This window comes from Mytilus edulis, chromosome 13 (genome assembly GCF_963676685.1).
Source record: "Mytilus edulis chromosome 13, xbMytEdul2.2, whole genome shotgun sequence".
In the NCBI taxonomy this organism is placed as follows: Eukaryota; Metazoa; Mollusca; class Bivalvia; order Mytilida; family Mytilidae; genus Mytilus; species Mytilus edulis.
Window position 1 is genome coordinate 57,317,920 of NC_092356.1, and position 8,896 is coordinate 57,326,815.

Sequence of the window (8,896 nt, forward strand, 5' to 3'; positions counted from 1 at the left end):
CATATGCTCGTAATTTTGCAGTTACATCACACCCAGGTTTGCGGAGGTTTAAGCACCAAGAAATTTGAGCAACTAAATACTCAATCTGTTTTAGCAGAGGGAAAGGATGATATATGGTTGTATCGAGCTTTGAGTTAAGTCTGTCTAATATCTTGACTTACATCTAGAAATTGTCAATGAGGGTCGTTTGAAAACCAAACTTTACGACACAAGAGATGATTTCAGCTTCCCAATTGTGAAGTTTCCATTTCTATGTAGCAACATTCCAGCAGCGCCTGCATACTGAGTGTATATCTCCCAATCAATACGATATTTCGGGACATATATTTTCTACAATTATCATGATTTCCTTGATAAAGGGTTACTGCTCACAAGAAAGCTATTAAACCAAGAGTTCCAAATGGTGAAGTTGAAATCATCCGTTCGTAAATTTTACGGACGCTATCACGAGTTGGTTGACCATTATGGAATAACCGTTTCACAGGTGATATTAGATATGTAATAGACTATTTACCGGGTTTGTAATGACATAAGCAACATGACGGGTGCCACATGTGGAGCAGGATATGCTTAATCTTCCGAAACACCTGAGATCATCCCCAGTTTTGGTGGAGTTCTTGTCGGCGTTAGTTTTCTATGTTGTGTTGTGTTTTTAGTATATCTGCTGTTTGTCTTTCTTTTTAAGTTATAGCGTTGCAATTTTATTTTCGATCTATGAGTTTAACTGTACCTCTGGTATATCTTTCGCCCCTTCTATTATCGTAAAATATGATTAAAAAAAAAAGGACAAAGCAAGAATAGAAATTGGTTCAGTTCAAAATAAAAAAAAAACCGCCTCATTTTTGCTAAAAACAATCAAACGTAAAACAAGTATGACAAGGCACAGACGGCTCGCTTTTACACTTATAAATTAACCGATACGTAATTGTGTCACTTAAAATATCAGCCGTTACAACAACGAACAATAAACATGTCAGTTCACAATGAAGGACGACTACAGATGCATTTTAATCCTTCGATAATAAAGATGAAATGTGTCATGCACAGCGCTACTTTAATTGATAAAACAACAAACAATATGAGATCATGATTGCTGCCTTTTGTGCTGCTCGTTAAAGGGAAGCATAGATTTTATTACTGGCATCACTGTACCATGGCTGTATTAAAATAAGGAAAGTGAAATAGAAATAGCGAAAAGAAAATGTACATTTAGTCCAGTATTAAAGTCATATGAAACGAGTGCCTGGTAAAAAAAATAATGTTTATCCAATTCTTAAACCAATGCATGTACATATCATAAACTTAGTCTTCTGTGCAAATTTTATCATTTTTTTACGCGAAAATATCGATCAATCGTTATTTTTTTTCTCTCTCTCTGTCTGTTATGAAGTGAAAATATGGCAGCTCATTAAATGTAATGTTTTGAAGAAATAGTTTACCGATTGTCACCTTATAGTAAACAATCAACAAAAAAAGCATGGATATTGAGCACGTGTTTAACATGTACAATCAGATAATAGTTTATTACAGTGAAAGATCAATGCGAGTTGCGATCACTGGAATTTTACGAGAAGGGTCACGCTAATGTCACTTTGAATACCGAAAATATGTCGGCGAATTGCGCCCTGGAAGCAAGCAATTAAAATAAGTAAACATTTTTTCTAAATGTGAACAAATTAAAGAATTTTCTTCAGAAAAAAGTATATGTACATAAGTTTAATAATGACAACTATCCATTTTGTTATAAAAAACATACGCATCACTTTATTTTAATTTGAGGTTTCATATGACTTTGATAGATGTCTGAATTTTGATTTTTATCCGTTATACCAAATAACTTTTGATTGGTGCCGCATGTTCAGAATAGGAAGACCGCGATTTATTTTATCAACCAATCATAAGTCTAATCTGATGTTCAACCTACACCGTTAAATGAGTCGTGTATTATTAATTTAATTTAAAAAAAATCTGTTTAATACGGGAATTGGAGTATGTCATATGATATACATACATAACAGTTGTATCTTTGACAGGTGAATAACTAATCAAAATAAAATAAAAGTATTTGTGATAATGCGTTTAATTCGTTATCAAGTTTTTAAACAATCATTATCACTGTCTAAAAAACCGAACTCTCCATTTTATACTATCTACTGATTACGTAATTATGTTTTATGTTCTATGATATTATGTCATGTATTCTTTCTCCCTCATAAATAATGTGCTTTTACGATGTAAGTGATATTTGACAATATTATAGATTAAATACCTATTTGAACCTTTATAGTCTAAGTCACAAATAAAAAAAAATCCATGTTAATTTGACATTTAATCGCAATCCACTTGATTCCCTTCAACCTGAATATATGGTTAGTGCATCTGTACATTGTACATGTCGCACTACTAACGGTGTCTTGGTCACGTGGTATCCCCGATCAAAATCACTACAAACGGTGTCTTGGTCACCTGGTATCCCCGATCAAAATCACTACTTACGGTGTCTTGGTCACCTGGTATCCCCGATCAAAATCACTACTAACGGTGTCTTGGTCACCTGCTATCCCCGATCAAAATCCTTGATCCGCATCTTTCTATTGTAGTATTGTGATTTAACTCTGCCAATTTCCTAACAAAAAATTGTTAAAACTAATATTCACATTGCAAAATGGTAACAATAATAACGAACAACGAAAGGGATGTTAATATGATGAAGACGTTTTATTTCAATCCGTTTGCCGATTTAGCTGGCATGTCAGTAACTGCTAGTAGTCCTTTGTTAATTTAGCTGGCATGTCAGTAACTGCTAGTAGTCCTTTGTTAATTTAGCTGGCATGTCAGTAACTGCTAGTAGTCCTTTGTTAATTGATATTTCCTTGTCGTTTTGCTTTGTTTGTTCTGATTCTGATTCTGACATCGGACTAGGAATTCGTTTAACCTTAGTTTTTCTGTAAGTATTGCTGTGTTTTTGTTTATTCTACATTGGCTAGAGGTATAGGTAAGGGTTGAAACGTCACAAAGCATGTTTAACCCCAACATATTTGTGCCCCTGCCCTAAGTCAGGAGCCTTTTGCATTTGTTAGCCTTGTAAAATTTTGTTTAAATTTAGTTCATTTACATGTTTTGAAGTTTAATGTGACTTCCATTTTCACTGAACTGAATATCTTTTTTAAAGGGGCTAGCTGAAGCCCGTCTCTTGGGGTTGGATTTTCTCGCTTTGTTTAAGACCAATGGGTGACCTTTGACTGTTTTCTATCTGTTCGGGTTGTTGTCTCATTGACACATTCCCAATTTCGATTCTCATTTTTAAATAAAATAAAAACATAAACAACCAGAAGCTCCACAGGGCGCAGCTTTATACGACCGCAGAGTTGGAACCCTGAACAGTTGGGGCAAGTATGGACACAACATGCAAGCTTGATACAGCTCTGGATTTGGATTGTAATTAAATAGTTGACACAACATAGGTTTCTGACACAGAATGAATGTGGTCTAAGAACTTAAACTTAAAAACTTAAACATTTTAAATTGGACATTTACCTATTATGGTCCAATATCCAAAATCTAAATACATGGTTAGATTCAGCATATCAAAGAACCCAAAGAATTCAATTTTGGTTGAAATCAAATAAAGTTCAATTTTGGACTCCTTAGACCTCAATGTTGACTAGTTTGATAACCGGGCCCAAAATATAAAAAATCTAAATACATGGTTAGATTCAGCATATATCAAAGAACCCCATATATTCAATTTTTGTTGAAATCAAACAAAGTTTAATTTTGGACCCCGATTTGGACCAACTTAAAAACTGGGCCTATAATAAAAAAAATCTAAATACATGTTTAGATTCAGCATATCACAGAACCCCTAGGATTCAATTTTTGTTGATATCAAACAAAGTTTAACTTTGACCAAGATTTGGACCAACTTGAAAACTGGCCCCATAAGCAAAAATCTTAATACATGTTTAGATTCAGCATATCAAAGAACCCAAGGATTCATTTTTTGTTAAAATCAAACTACTATGTTTAATTTTGGACCCTTTGAACCTTAATGTAGACCAATTTGAAAACGGGACCAAAAATTAAGAATCTACATACACAGTTACATTCGGTATATCAAAGAACCCCAATTATTCAATTTTTGATGAAATCAAACAAAGTTCAATTGGACCCTTTGGGCCCCCAATTTCTATACTGTTGGGACAAAAACTCCCAAAATCAATCCCAACCTTCCTTCTTTGGTCATAAACCTTGTGTTTAAATTTCATAGATTTCTATTTACTTATACAAAAGTAGAATTGTTTTACATTGTCTTATCGGGGCCTATTATAGCTGACTATGCGGTATGGGCTTTGCTCATTGTTGAAGGCCTTACGGTGACCTATAGTTGTTAATGTCTGTGTCATTTTGGTCTTTTGTAGATAGTTGTCTCATTGGCAATCATACCACATCTTCTTATTTATATTATGGTGCGAAAACCAAGAAAATGCTTATTTGGGCCCCTTTTTGGCCCCTAATTCCTAAACTGTTTGGACAAAAACTTTTAAAATCAATCCCAACCTTCCTTTTGTAGTAATAAACATTGTATTTAAATTTCATAGATTACTATTTACTTAAACTAAAGTTATAGTGCGAAAACCAATGTGTCTTCGGACGACGACGACAACGACGACGATGACGACGACGCCAACGTCATACTAATATACGACCGCAAAATATTTGCGGTCGTATAAAAAACAAAAAAAAACAAAAGCGAAGTAAGTTGATATACTAGTAATACAAAGTAAATATCCATAGAATGTTATTATCAATATATATCTTTAATTATATGCATTAATTTTAACAATTTGCACTGTTATTCTCTCCTCTAGTTTTCAGCTACCTACTTCCGACAATTATTCATTCCGAGGCTGTGTTGACAAATTAACAATGACTTCCCACAATTATTCACTTCGAGGCTGTGTTGACAATTAACAATGACTTGTCATCATTAGGCATGTATGGTACTAAGCACTTCCGAAAGCCTTGCATCGTCAACTTTCTACAATTGTTTTTAGTTTCCAGATATTTGTTGTTTGATTCATTGTACCTTTATTTACAGATTACCATCCTTCATTTACAGATTACCATCCTTCATTTCCTTTCAACTTAATAGCATACTTAATGCACTATATATAAAAGTACATCGCCTCTAGGTGTAGGTTGAATCAAGGTGTATGAACTAATTAGCTTATTTTCGTTGTTGTTTCATCAATGAAAATTAATACCAGTGGATACATGGAACGGTTGATTAATGAAAAGGTATCATACATTATTATGAAATCCAGAGCGAGGGGTTTTGCCTCTTTTAATTATGTCTTCCTCGGTTCATATTTCACATAACTATATGCAATGTATAATGGTCAGATGCGTTTGGTTTTAAAGCCATGTTTTACATTGTTACATATCATAATGTGTTTGTAGAAACGTTATTATGAACGTGTCTGGTTCCCTACAAAATGTTTTAGATCCTCAGCACATATCTAAACATGGTAACCAGTTTGTTGCATGTACTTACCACCTAAACGTCTTCGAAGTGTTTAGTCTAATTGTATGTTAACGTTAAATGTGTTTAGAATGTAAACATGTAAATTATTCACAACCCGCCTTTTATCAGTACAAATCCTATAAATTCATATAATTTCCATATTTTCTTGTTCTATAACGTTTTGTGTAAAAGCACTGCTGTACGCTGTATTCATATTCTCCTGTTTAGGTTACATGTGCATATATAAAAAATAAGATGTGGTTTGAATACCAATAAGACCATTTGTAACACAATGTGTTTCATATCTATAAATATCAAGGTGTATTAAAATATGACATAACTTAAACAACTACATTTATCCTTTAGACACATTATAACAATGTGCACGAATACTATAGACAAATACCCTGCGGTCAGTAAATGACAATGTCCACTGACCAACCTAGTACATGTATTATTCAATAGGCAGACTACTCTATAAACTGTTGACATTTATGGCTATTGTTGAAAGCTGATGGATGACCCCTCTGAACTATATAAGATCCAGCGTTGGACTCGAACAAGGAAAGATTGGTACAAGAGATTCGTACAAATCGATTCCGCCAAGGTCTCCCCCCCTCCCTTGTGGATAGGCTGGAACTCAAATATTATATTTTTATCGTTGTATTATCTTTTTTCATCGACTTACTGTTTGCGTTTGTGTTTGTGTTTGTACCTTTGGTATGTCCGACTCTTTATTTTACAGAGTTCCAAATGAAAATGAAATAATTATTCGGTAAGATCTTCAACGCTGTCCATATATACGTTTATTCTTTGACTTTTTAACCACAAGCATACAAATGTTTACATGAGAGCAAAACAAATCAAAGTCGATAACCACAAACATTATGATTAACTTTCATCAATTAACCGGAAATACATCTTGGTATAATATATACTTATTTCTTTAAAAAATTCTTTAGATATTTTAATAATTAATGAGGATTTTACGATCAATCCATACAAATGTGCGTATAATTGAAGAAAATTCATCCCATAATATCTAGACGACAACAATGATAAATGTTTTATGTTTTCGAATGAGTTTAACATGCCGCGAGTTGGCATACTAAATCTAACGACAAATATGATATTATCTATTTACTGTAACTTGACCGTTAACTTTTTAAAAACATAAATGAATTTATTTTGGTGTTTAAGTATGACTGTTATTTCTTCCCTGGTCATTCTGTCTAAACAAATTAAGTCGGAGACAATTCTAAAGACAAACATATCTGGCAATTCACTTAAAACTACACAAGACTCAGTGTACTAACTACTAATACTCTTGTATAAAGTTTTGTAAGTACAACTAATATAAATTTTGTTTGGGAAAAAAATCAATGACACAATATTATAAAAAAACAACATTGGGCGGTAAATTGATGGGGAAAAAAGTCTAGAAATCCAGATAAATTCATTGTCCCTCCCCTAAAATTAAGTCGTTGCTTTCCAACCTTTTTTTTGACTTGTTTTGAACATGTTTCTATTTTCCTATCAAATTTAGAAAACAATAATACATAACAAACCGTTATACTATTTAACACTCTGCTGGAGATGTTTAGATATTAATTCAATATATATTGAGAAATTACTTCCCGCGGGTTATACCAATTCCATTGATGATTCTATATGCTGATTTACAATCATTGTTTAACCAAAGGCTAATTTTACACTGCATATTAATTTAATAAGACAACATATTGAACAATTTGAAAAACGGATGATTAAGATGAAATTGTTGCTTGTGAAGAGAAATTTAAAAAATATATTTTTTCGTATAGGGAGGCAATTATTGCAATCCGAAGGATAGGTTGAACTCTATCACCTTTACAACTACCAAAACAAAAACAAATATGAGGATTTCCCTGCTATTTCCTGTTAAAACTGGTTGAGAATGACGTTGCGCACGATACTGGTGTCACTTTGGAAACATGGGTTAGATGGCGTATTATTCAAATTCAAGCTCTTATCCTATACAATAAATATGCATAAGAGACAGAAACAAGAAACCAAAAAACTAGCCACGATAGGAGACATCTTCTGGCAGAGAGAACATTGCTGAATTTTAAGAAATAGAAGAAACTGGTTATACGTAAATAGTTCAAAAAAAAAAAAAAAAAAAAAATAAGGCATCCAAGGTTATAAGCAAAGACAACCAATGTGATATGTTGTAAACACGCTCGTCCTAAGAATAAAGAGCCACTGAGGTTAGCCTCAGATTTGTCCTGCACTTGTTTCACTCATAATATCAAACTAAGTTTTAAAGTTTCAAATCATTTTGAAGATAACAAACACCAAAAATTATACAAAAACAGACTTTAAATCTTATCTTATCTTCCCTAATTATAAGACATCAAATTGTTATTTTGTGTTATTGTTTGAGACAGTTCTTCGCAAAATTAAAAAATGTGCATGTATTCAAAATTTGTTTCAATTCAATAGAATAATGCATTTGCACCGGCTTGAAAAATAAAAGCATATAAAGAAGCAGCTTCGAAAACCTCAGTCTGCACTTTTAGCGGCATTTTTACATGAGTAGAATAGATATTAGGGTCAACGTTTTTAAAACTTCCCGTGGAACAACGTCTAATCGTCGTTTTATTGGGAACGTCGTGTAACGCTGAATCAACTGGATCAAGAATACTTTTAGAATTAAAACGGTATAAAACAAAGTTTTTCTTTACATAATTTTTTGTTACATAACTGTAGAGGCATACCGTTCCCGGAGTGTATTAGATCTTAACATATAATTGTATATAATTTTGAAATTCGTATGGTGACCTTTACAATGCTCTAGGTTGTTTAAGGTTTTTAATGCAATCGTTAGGTTGCTGTCACATTGATGTATACCAAAAGGATATGACTTCTCTCACTATCTCCACGATAACAAATGTCTAGCTGACTATGCGTTATGGGCTTTGTTCATTGTTGAAGGCCGTACGTTGACAATCCTCAAAGAGAGAGTGAGAGAGAGAGAGAGAGTTTTATTTGAATTCGACATGAGCTCTGATGAGCTGTTTTCTTAATATAAAACGCATGCAAAACAAATAATCTTAATGCACATATTAAACATTTAACTTAATACAGCAATTAATCAAATAAAAAAAGTTGTTTCTTACAAGTTTATATGAAAATGTAGATAGAACTGTCTAACATTTAAACGGCAGCCAATTTGACCAGCGCCTCCATGTTGGTGACTATCTGGAACACCCGACAGTAGGTCAGCAGCGGAAAAAACTCGGACAGTTTAAAATTGAGAACTAGACATCAACAATAAGAAATCGACAAAAAGCTAAAATTAAGTAAAATAGATATATTTAGAACGCA